A 12,299-nucleotide genomic window follows, 5' to 3' on the forward strand; every position below is an offset into this window, starting at 1 on the left:
GCAGATATCCAAGAAAGGGTCTCCAGTATGAAGAGTTGGACAGCACCAGGGCCCGACATGGTTCACGCCTACTGGCTGAAGAAGCTGACTGCACTCCACGAGCGTCTGGCAGCACAAATGAACCAGCTGCTAGTTAACGAGAGACACCCAGAATGGCTAACTGAAGGCCGGACGGTCCTGATCCCCAAGGACCCCAAGAAGGGACCGGTCCCCTCCAACTACCGACCAATAACCTGCCTCAGTACTACATGGAAGCTCCTGTCAGGCATCATATCGGCTAAGATGAACAGGCACATGGGTCAATACATGAGCGGGACACAGAAAGGAATTGGCAAGAATACCAGAGGTGCAAAACACCAGCTACTGGTAGACAGAACAATCAGCCGAGACTGCAAGACCAGACTGACCAACCTGTGCACTGCCTGGATTGATTACAAGAAGGCCTATGACTCAATGCCCCACAGCTGGATACTGGAATGCCTAGAATTGTACAAGATCAATGGGACCCTAAGAGCCTTCATCAGGAACTCAATGGGGATGTGGCGTACAACACTAGAGGCCAACTCCAAGCCCATAGCACAAGTTACCATCAAGTGCGGGATCTACCAAGGAGATGCTCTGTCCCCACTGCTGTTCTGCATAGGCCTGAACCCCCTCAGTGAGATCATTAACAAGACTGGCTACGGATACCGACTACGGAACGGAGCAGTTGTCAGCCACCTCCTGTACATGGATGACATCAAGCTGTATACCAAGAGTGAACGAGACATCGATTCACTGATCCACACTACCAGGCTATACAGCAATGACATTGGAATGTCGTTCGGACTGGAGAAGTGTAGTCGGATGGTAACAAAGAGAGGGAAGGTAGTCAGAACTGAGGGGATTGAACTACCAGAAGGCAACATTGCAGACATAGAGGACAGTTACAAGTACCTGGGGATCCCGCAGGCAAATGGGAACCATGAAGAGGCCGCTAGAAAGGCTGCAACCACCAAGTACCTGCAGAGGGTCAGGCAAGTCCTGAGGAGTCAGCTGAATGGTAAGAACAAGATCCGGGCCATCAACACATACGCCCTGCCCGTGATCAGGTACCCTGCTGGGGTAATAGGCTGGCCAAAGGAGGAGATAGAAGCCACTGACATAAAGACAAGAAAGCTCCTGACCATGCATGGAGGGTTTCACCCCAAGTCCAGCACCCTGAGGCTGTACGCTAAGCGGAAGGAAGGGGGCCGGGGACTGGTGAGTGTCAGCACCACAGTCCAGGATGAGACAAGGAACATCCAAGAATACATTGGGAAGATGGCCCCAACTGACCGAGTGCTCAGTGAATACCTCAGGCAGCAGAAACCCAAGAAAGAGGAGGGAGACGAGGAACCATCATGGAAGGACAGGCCCCTGCACGGTATGTACCACCGGCAGATAGAGGAGGTGGCTGATATCCAGAAATCCTACCAGTGGCTGGACAAAGCTGGACTGAAAGACAGCACAGAGGCACTAATCATGGCAGCACAAGAACAAGCTCTGAGTACAAGATCCATAGAGGCTGGGGTCTATCACACCAGGCAAGACCCCAGGTGCAGGCTGTGTAAAGATGCCCCAGAGACAATCCAGCACATAACAGCAGGGTGCAAGATGCTAGCAGGCAAGGCATACATGGAACGCCATAACCAAGTGGCCGGCATAGTGTACAGGAACATCTGTGCCGAGTATAACCTAGAAGTCCCGAGGTCAAAATGGGAGATGCCCCCAAGGGTGGTGGAGAATGACCGAGCTAAGATCCTGTGGGACTTCCAGATAAAGACGGACAAAATGGTGGTGGCTAACCAACCGGACATAGTGGTGGTAGACAAACAGAAGAAGACGGCCGTAGTGATCGATGTAGCGGTTCCGAATGACAGCAATATCAGGAAGAAGGAACACGAGAAGCTGGAGAAATACCAAGGGCTCAGAGAAGAGCTCGAGAGGATGTGGAGGGTGAAGGTAACGGTGGTCCCCGTGGCAATCGGAGCACTAGGTGCGGTGACTCCCAAGCTAGGCGAGTGGCTCCAGCAGATCCCGGGAATAACATCGGAGATCTCTGTCCAGAAGAGCGCAGTCCTGGGAACAGCTAAGATACTGCGCAGGACCCTCAAGCTCCCAGGCCTCTGGTAGAGGACCCGAGCTTGAAGGATAAACCGCCCGCAGGGGCGTGCTGGGTGTTTTTTATATATATATATATCACTGACTTTCAGCTTGTTGTGTTTGTGAATATATGACTGACTTTAATTATTACACATTCGCACATAAATAAGTGACGTCATATTCAGTACTTTTGACAGTTCACTCTTCGGCCGCTCCATCTTATTAGGGAAATTCCACATACATAAATGTAAATTTCAAAATTCAACCCCATCATTTAATTTGTTTTCGATTGAAATTGAATATTACTTAAACTCTCTTAAATTAACTTCCAATAAAAAAGGTTTATCATTGATTGAAATTCATTCAGAAATGTTTAACGAATGAGCTGTCACAACAAGTACAAAGTTGTTATGAAGTCTGTCACATTCCCCCCTTTTTTTTTCTTTTTTATCCTTTATTTATTTATCCTTCTTATTTCACTGTACTGTATATTGTTACTCTTATTTGCCGTGTATGTCTACTGTACAAACTGAACTGGAATGACTGACTGTTCGCTTTATAAGTTCAATAAAGTTTGGAAAAAAAAAAACTCTTCGGCCGCTCCCTTCTGCTGTATTTTGAGGCAAAATTATCCACACCCACCGCCGTGCTATGAATTGTGGGATATATGGGACCACGAAGCGTGCACCGGACCACGCTTGATATTTGGGGAAATCGACGGCGCATTTGGAGTACACTTCGAATTGGGACAGCTGTCGTCCCGTGGCGGTGACGTAACCGCACTTGAAATGCATACTTCAAGCGTGCAGACCCTGAATTGGGACACAGCCATATGATGCTCAGTGGAAAGGCATTGAGGAGGGCCTGACCTCCATTCTGATACAAGCTGTTATAGCAGACAGTAGCCTGCAAGACCTTATAAAAACTATTAAAATCCATGGATCAAGCTGACTTTTAGAATTTGGAAAATAGTAATGAAAGAGTATAAACTAGAAGAAGATATAACAAATCTTCAATCAATCAATCAATCAATCAATCTTTATTTATAAAGCACTTTTCATACAGAAAAAATGTAGCACAAAGTGCTTTACATAGTTAAAAGCAGCCCACCCCACCCTCCAACTCACTCCCCACACTCTCAATACACATATATCCCCCCACCCCCACCCACACACACATACACACACGCGCACACTTAAAGAGTAAAAATTGGGCTGGGCTCGCATGAGCCAAGTGAGGAAACATTATAACAGAGAGCCGTCTGCACCGGGAGCCGGTCAAGACCGCAGCCTCCGGGCTGGGCACACAGCGGGAGGGAGGCCAAGGAGCCCCCCAACCAGGCTGAGAGGACCCCAGAGACCCAGCAGCCACGGTCAATAACAGCCCCGGTGCAGAGAGCGCCCTCCGAGGAAACACTGGATATATGACGCAATACGATATATACAGGGTAAAATGATAAAATAAATAAGAACAGGATACAATATAAATATAAATATAAATAGAGTAAGAAGATTAAAAAATGAATAAGAATAAAATCAATAAATATTAGGTAAAGCCTAAATTAATAATAGAATAACAGGATAGAATAAATAAGCATAAAAAATAAATAAACGCTAAGTAAAAGCTAAATTAAAAAGGTGGGTCTTGAGCCTGTTCTTAAAAACATGTACGTTCTCTGCAGCCCTGAGCTCCTCCGGCAGGCTGTTCCACAGACGAGGACCATACCACTGAAAAGCTGCCTCTCCATGAGTATGTGTCCTGACTTTAGGGACAATCAAAAGGCCGGTACCAGAGGACCTCAGGGTCCGCGAGGGTTCGTATGGTAAAAGCAGATCTGAGAGATAAGACGGCCCAAGACCATTAAGACATTTAAAAACCAATAAAAGAACTTTAAAATCGATCCTGAAACACACGGGGAGCCAGTGCAGCGATTCTAAAACCGGTGTAATGTGGGCCCACCCTCTGGTCTTCGTCAGCACACGAGCTGCCGAGTTTTGCAAGAGTTGTAAAGTTGAAATATTCTTCTTAGGAAGACCAGAGAGCAGGGCAGTAATCAATGCGACTGGTAATAAAAGCATGCATCAGCATCTCCGTGTTGGCCCGAGAGAGAATAGGGCGGACTCTGGCTATATTTTTTAGATGATAAAATCCAATTTTGGTTACATGTTTAATATGTGGGATAAAACCAAGCTCAGAGTCAAAAATAACACCCAGGTTTTTCACTTGTAGCGAAGGACATAGTGAAAATGCCTCTAATTTAGACAAGAGTTTCTCTCTCTGAGCCTCAGGACCGACAATTAAAACTTCAGTTTTGTCCTGGTTAAGCTGTAAAAAGTTTTCTGCCATCCAAGATCTTATATCCAAGATACAGTTAAAAAGGGCATCCATTAGTCTGGTGTCATCAGGAGACACGGAGATGTACAGCTGCGTGTCATCAGCGTAACTGTGGAAGTTCACTCCATGCCTCCTGATGACACCGCCGAGAGGCAGCATATACAAATTAAAAAGTACAGGGCCTAGAACCGACCCTTGAGGCACACCACATGTCATTTTATGGATCTTAGAGGAGCATGTATCCATACTCACCATAAAAGTTCTGTCAGAGAGACAGGAAGTGAACCAGTTGTGTACAGCACCAGAGAGGCCCACCATGTGTTTCAGTCTGTTTAAAAGAATAGCGTGGTCTACTGTATCAAAGGCTGCGCTTAGATCCAGTAGCACCAGGACTGAGAGCTTTTGGGCGTCCCAGTTACATCTAAGATCATTTAAAACCTTTAGGAGAGCCGTCTCTGTGCTGTGGTTCACCCTAAATCCAGACTGGAATATCTCCAGGATCTGTCTATCATTGAGAAAATCAGTAATCTGAGTAAAAACAAGTTTTTCTAAGACTTTACTTAAAAATGGTAAGTTGGATACAGGTCTGTAGTTATTAAAATCATTACAATCCAAATTGCTCTTCTTCAGAAGGGGTCTCACCACCGCCGTTTTAAAGGCAGCAGGGAAGACACCCAACTGAAGAGCGCAATTCATCACGTATAAAAGCTCAGCCTCAAAAAATCCATAAAGTGTTTTAAAGAGTGAAGAAGGAATTGGATCTAAAAGACATGTGGTGGGTCTCACTGTGGAGAAAACTTTCTGAAGGTTCTCAGCATTAACCAGGACAAAGCTGTCCAGTGTCTCCTCAGGTACAATCGAGCCCTCAGATGTGTTTACAATCATATCGCGATTAGATAAAATATCAGATCTGATGGCGCTGATCTTTCCCCTGAAGTGGTCTGCAAACTGCTCACAGAGCGAGTCTGTGGGGGTTCTTTTGGAGCTTTTAAAATCAGGGTTAAATAAATGATCTATGGTGGAAAAGAGGACCTTGGGATTATTTTTGTTAATACTGATTATTTTGGCGAAGTATGAATTTCTTGACTTCCTTAATGTATTATTGTACATTTTAAGTTGCTCAGAAAATATTTGATGGTTGATAGTATTTTTATTTTCCCTCCATCTCCTTTCTGCTGCCCTGCAATTTCTTTTGAGTTTTTTGACTTCTTCGTTTCTCCAGGGTGATGCATGTTTTACGTTAATCTTTTTGGTGGTGAGTGGAGCAACGGAGTCAAGGCTTTTCTTCAGTTTGCTGTTAAATTAACTAAAAATCAAATCGCAGGGTGCAGGTAGAATCACAGGGGGGCATTTGACTAAAACCCTGGTAAAATTTGCAGCCACTTCAGAGGTTAGATAGCGCCTCCTCACAGTTCGCACCGAGGTCTTCCGCTGAATAAAACCGGTGATGTTAAAAAACACACAGTAGTGGTCAGAGACAGCCAAGTCGACAACAGAGGACACGCTGGTGGACAGCCCATGGGTGATGACCAGGTCCAGAGTGTGTCCTCTGTTGTGAGTCGGCTGCGTGACATGCTGGGTAAAATCCAAACAGTGAAGGATGTTTAAGAATTCTTTTGCTGCAGGATCAGAAGGATTATCTATGTGCAGGTTAAAATCACCGGTTAAAATTATCATATTATATTTTGAATGTATGTTTGTTAAAAATTCTGAGAATTCCTTGATAAAAGCAGCGCTGTCTTTAGGTGGTCTATAAATTGTGACAGATAAAACTGGAGGGCTGCTAAAAACAATAGCATGAAATTCAAAAGTGGTAAAATAGTCAAATAAAATTTGTTTGGTGGTGAGTGTGTTGTTGGCTAAAGATGCAGTCCCACCACCTCTCTTACCACTTCTAATAGAAAAAGAGAAATTAAAATTTGGTGGGGAGGCCTCAGTGAGAACAACTGGTGCATCCGAGCCCAGCCATGTTTCAGTTAAAAATAAACAGTCAAGTTTATTATCTAAAATTAAATCATTAATAATAAAAGACTTGTTCGACAGAGAGCGTACATTTAAAAGTGCCATACTGATTGAGACTGGTGGATTATTGACAATAGAGTTGAATGGATGTTGATATTTTTGAAGAGGCCGGAGGTTATTAATGTTTTTGGAGTTACTGGATTTATGATAATTCTGTTGCTCTCTGTTTGTGATTATGACGGGTATTGTGTTGACTGTGGGAGAGAGAGGTCCGAGTCCAGAGTTTTGTGTATTACTGTTAAAAGTGGAACAAATATAGGAGCTGGGACCAGGGGAACATCAGTCAGTGGCAGACAGTGGCGATGTGCGGGAGTGCTGTACGCCAAATGCCAAATTGGCGGACAGCAAACGGCGTCCCCAGGCGTTGAGGTGGAGCCCGTCTGCCCCAAAAAGATGCCTCCTCTCCCAGAAGGCATCAAAGTTGTTAATAAAACCCACGCCGTGGGAGATACAGGCAGAGGAAAGCCAGGTGTTAAGGCTGAGCAGCCGGCTGAAACGGCCTATCCATCTGCCACAGGTGGGGGTGGGCCCAGAGATAAAAGCACTCACCTGCAACTGACCAAGGAGGCTGAAGAGTTGGAGGAAGTCCAACTTCAGCAGCTCAGATTGCTGTTTGGGGATGTCATTGGTGCCGATGTGGATGATGAGCCGGTTAACCTGTGGGTGGGATGCCAGAATGTTGGGAATTCTGTCCACTATGTCAACAACAGTGGCTCCCGGGAACGACAGCGTGAGCGCCCCCCTCATCCGCACGTTCCTGACGATGGAATCCCCGAGGACCAGCGTGGAGAGAGGAGGTGCCACCGAGGGCTGTTGGCCATCTGAGACGCCCGCGCCGTGACACCGGGGGTGTTCAGATGGAGATGCGCCAGCCGGACTGCGTGAGTGACTCCCAGGTAGCCGCGCCGTGGGTCCTCTTCTCCGAGGAGCCGGGGTAAAGCACAGCTCTCCGCGGTGAGTTTGCACCACAGCGTCGGGTTGCCCGCCGCGGCTCCGGGGGCGTAGTGGTGGAGATGGCGCAGACCTCAGCGACACAGCGGGATGGCGAGGGCTAGCGGTCAGAGGAGGAAAGTCCACAGGATCCAGGACATTGAATTTATTCTCCAATACTACCGCACCGGAGGGGTGAGGGTGCGAGAGACGGATCCTCCTGCCCCCTCTGCAGCCACCACGCGTCTCAACCATGGTCCATGGCGCTGGTTGGAGTGGAGTGGAGCTGACCAGAGCCTTGGGTCTGGCCCCTAGCTGAAACCAGGAGTTCTCGTCCTTGGCAGAAGCACCAGCGACGCAAGTTGACAGCCTGTGTTGACTGTTGGTGGGATCTTGGGACACAGCAGCTGGATGGTGCACTGTGTCGACTAGCTCAGCGCTAGTAGCGGTGGTTTGAGCTTTGCCAAGGAGGATCGTGTCAAGTTCGCATTCAGCCCCCTGGATTTGGTATAGCGTGGATATCCTTTGTTCCAGCTCGATCACTTTTTGGCTCAGGTTGATGCAGCTTTCACAGCTGGATGTTGAGGTAAGTGGTGCCATTCCGGAATCTCGTACCGGCGACAGCATCAAAAACAAAACCAGACACTGCCACTTTAGCTTACGTTAGCTAAAAAGTCAGTCGTGACGGAGCAAGAAAAGAGTTTTCAGATCAATATCCAGCAAATGCAAAACCAAGCTTTCGTCAGCCTTGATAACTTTTAGCCGAGCAAAATATCACAGATCTGCACGGAGGTTACACAATCTTAAGTGGTGTGCATGCGATACACATTTTGCTCCAAATAAATTGGACACTAGAGTCAAAGATAGGAAAAATAAAGGTTTAAGGGGTTTTATGTAAGGTACACTACTCAGTTTTGAAAAGAAAAATATTCATTAGAAACACAGGATTTTTATAGATACCTACAGAGGAGGCATTTTGTCAGTAAAAACGATCAAATTTAAGGCTGAATTAAGCAAACAGCTGTTAGACCTATTTAAAAGGGCATACAGCTCAAAGATAGAAGCATTATCTCTGATCTGTATAGAGGGCTTATAAACATGAAACCAAACTCGACCCTATAATTCAATTCAATTCAATTCAATTTTATTTATATAGCGCCAAATCACAACATAAGTCGCCTCAAGGCGCTTCATAGATACAGAGAAAAACCCAACAATCATATGACCCCCTATGAGCAGCACTTTGGTGACAGTGGGAAGGAAAAACTCTCTTTCAACAGGAAGAAACCTCCGGCAGAACCAGGCTCAGGGAGGGGCGGGGCCATCTGCTGCAACCGGCTGAGGTGAGAGAAGGAAGACAGGATTAAGACATGCTGTGGAAGAGAGACAGAGGTTAATAACAGATATGTTTCAATGCAGAGAGGTCTGTTAACACATAGTGAGTGAGAAAGGTGACTGGAAAGGAAAAACTCAATGCATCATGGGAATCCCCGGCAGCCAACGTCTATCGCAGCATAACTAAGGGAGGATTCAGGGTCACCTGGTCCAGCCCTAACTATATGCTTCAGCAAAAAGGAAAGTTTGAAGCCTTATCTTGAAAGTAGAGATAGTGTCTGTCTCCTGAATCCAAACTGGAAGCTGGTTCCACAGAAGAGGGGCCTGAAAACTGAAGGCTCTCCCTCCCATTCTACTTTTAAATACTCTAGGAACAACAAGTAGGCCTGCAGAGCGAGAGCGAAGCGCTCTAATAGGGTGATATGGTACTACAAGGTCATTAAGATAAGATGGGGCCTGATTATTTAAGACCTTGTATGTGAGGAGCAGGATTTTGAATTCAATTCTGGATTTAACAGGAAGCCAATGAAGGGAAGCCAAAACAGGAGAAATCTGCTCTCTCTTTCTAGTCCCTGTCAGGACTCTTGCTGCAGCATTTTGGATTAGCTGAAGGCTTTTCAGCGAGTTTTTTGGACATCCTGATAATAATGAATTACAGTCGTCCAGCCTGGAAGTAATAAATGCATGAACTAGTTTTTCAGCGTCACTCTGAGACAGGATATTTCTAACTTTAGAGATGTTGCACAAATGGAAGAACGCAGTCTTACATATTTGTTTAATATGTGTGTTGAAGGACATGTCCTGGTCAAAAATGACTCCAAGGTTCCTCACAGCGTTACTGGAGGCCAAGGTAATGCCATCCAGAGTACGAATCTGGTTAGATACCATATTTCTAATCTTTTCAGGGCCGAGTACAATAACCTCAGTTTGATCTGAATTAAGAAGCAGAAAGTTAGCGGCCATCCAGGTCTTTATGTCTTTAAGACATTCCTGCAGTTTAACTAATTGGTGTGTGTCATCTGGCTTCATGGACAGATAGAGCCGGGTGTCATCTGCATAGCAGTGTAAATGTATGCTATGTCTTCTAATGATGCTGCCTAAGGGAAGCATGTATAATGTAAACAGAATTGGTCCTAGCACTGAACCCTGTGGAACTCCATAATTAACCTCAGTGTGTGAAGAGGACTCTCCATTTACATGCACAAACTGGAGTCTATTAGATAGATATGATACAAACCACTGCAGCACAGTACCTGTAATACCTACAGCATGTTCTAATCGCTCTAATAGGATATTATGGTCGACAGTATCGAACGCTGCACATGAACTATACATGCTATACATGAACAAAAAATGAGAAATGGAGGGAGGAATAGATATGACGGAGGAAGAGTGGACAACAATATAGACATACCAATGGAAATGTAGCAGCTCAAAAAGGTGGAGGGAACGTGGTTGGAAAAGCCTGATAAGATATTAATTTACACCTTACCAAAACTCTCACTTTGAAGGTAGCCCTCCTGTTTGCTGGAGAAATTGTGGAAACACAAATGCAAATCATTATCATATTTTCTAGGTCTGTCATGTTATTTAAACTTATTGGAAGGGAATAAATGTAGCAAGACAAGAGATATTTGGAAGTTATTTGACTTTGGGAGTCCAATTTTGAACATGTGGATGGACGTCGCAGTGGACATTTACAGGATGGAGAAAATGACAAAGAATGTGAATTACAAGAGGGACCTGTGTGTATCATGTTGGAATAAATGAATGGACATTATAATAACACACAGGCCTGATTTTGACTTCGCTAACCTTAAATAATATATCATGTATATTACTGGTAATTAAATCTTGCTCCCCAAGTGTTCATGTTTGTTTCTTCTTCCTTTCTTTTGTATTTATGTACTTTCTGTTAAAAAACATGTAGGTGGATGTAACAAATTATTGAAGCTGATGCACATGATACTGTACAGTGACTGTCAATAAAATGTCAATAAAAACTAAATTTAAAAAAAAGAAAAGAAAACACCAAGGGAGGAGGGACAGAGAAGCTTGAGAAGATGTAGAGGATGAAAACAACAGTGGTCCCCATGGTAATCGGCACACTCGGGGCAGGGATCTCTGTCCAGAAGAGCGCAGTCCTAGGAACAGCAAAGATACTGTACCGGATCCTCAAGCTCCCAGACCTCTGGTAGAGGTGAGGGGAAGGAAAGATTTCACTTCTCAGGGTCCGGGACAGGCGTGGGGTTGTGGGGGTGCTCCGTCTCCAGGATGGGGCCCTGGCTGGGCCTCGGGGGCTTGGGTCCTGGTTGGTGTGTTGCTGGGGTTGTGGGCGGGTGGGTGTATGGGGGCTCAGCCCTGGCGCAGGGTGCCGCCAGTGCATCGAGCCACCTGGGGGGCTCTTCGACTGGTAGGGGAGGTTGCGACATCTTGCAGGAGCTCTCCTCTCTTCAGGAACTCATCCTGCAGGAGGGGGAGATACAGGAGAGGTGGAGGAAGATCTCAGCCTGGGCGTCTATTGTCTTATGTAGTCTGGAAGATGAGTGGATGGTGGGGTGGGTGCAGTTTTCTCTGTGGTGGGGTCGGGTGGGCTGCCCAGGGCTCTGTGGGGCCGGGAGGCGCTGCTGTACTGGGCCCCGGTCCGGATGGGCCTGGGCCCCCTTTCCCTGGCGGGTCGCGGAGTATGGGGGTGCCTACTGGTGTCAGCGGGGGAGCTGGCCCCAGGGAGGGGCCGCTTGCCCCTCCCTTTCTTCCCTCCCCATCTCCAGCTGCCTCCCTCTTCCCGCTCCGCCACAACCACCCACACATGCAGGGCCTTGGAGTAGGGGTGTGTCACCTGGGTGAAGGGGAGCCCCCCCCCTTGTCCACCTCTGGCTGCCTGTGCCTCAATTTTATCCCACAACTTAGACATTCACATTACTCACACTCTCATTACACATACATATAGGATCTTGGGTTTGGGCACGCTACACGGACTCCAAAAGACCATCAGGGTGTACACCTCACCCCTGGCGTCGTTGGCCACCTCTCAAGGTTAAATACACGTAGACATTGAGGGCTAGCAGGAGGGACTATGCGCTTACCTGCTGCTCTCTGGCAGGTAGCTCCATGCCCTCCTGGGTTTTAAATGCACCTTAGAACACGCATGCATCAACACTACAATGAGCGGGCGGAGGGAGGTTTGGAGTCTTCACACCCCCGTTCTCTGCGGCCTGCTGGAGCGGGGGGGCAGGAGGAGGAGTTGGCCGTCCGACTGGGGTCTGGAGTGTGGGGCCTCCCTGCTGCTGTGTGAGTGTTGAGTAATTGCATATGAGAGCATGAGGGTGGAATGGATGTTTGTATCTGTGTGTGCCTGTATGTCTGTGTCTATATGTCAGGTCGGGTATCAGACGCCACCTCTCTGGGGACATCTCAGGCCCTCCAAGGTATGGAGGCCTATCTCCCCCTACCACCACTCCCCCTGCCAGTGGCAGACGCCCTCAGACATCGGTGCGTTGGTGGTTCTTTGTGTCCAGGGATGGGTGTCCAGGTACCCACCGGCTCACTCCTGG

The sequence above is a fragment of the Astatotilapia calliptera genome, chromosome 5 (assembly GCF_964374335.1).
Source record: "Astatotilapia calliptera chromosome 5, fAstCal68.1, whole genome shotgun sequence".
NCBI classification, from domain to species: domain Eukaryota; kingdom Metazoa; phylum Chordata; class Actinopteri; order Cichliformes; family Cichlidae; genus Astatotilapia; species Astatotilapia calliptera.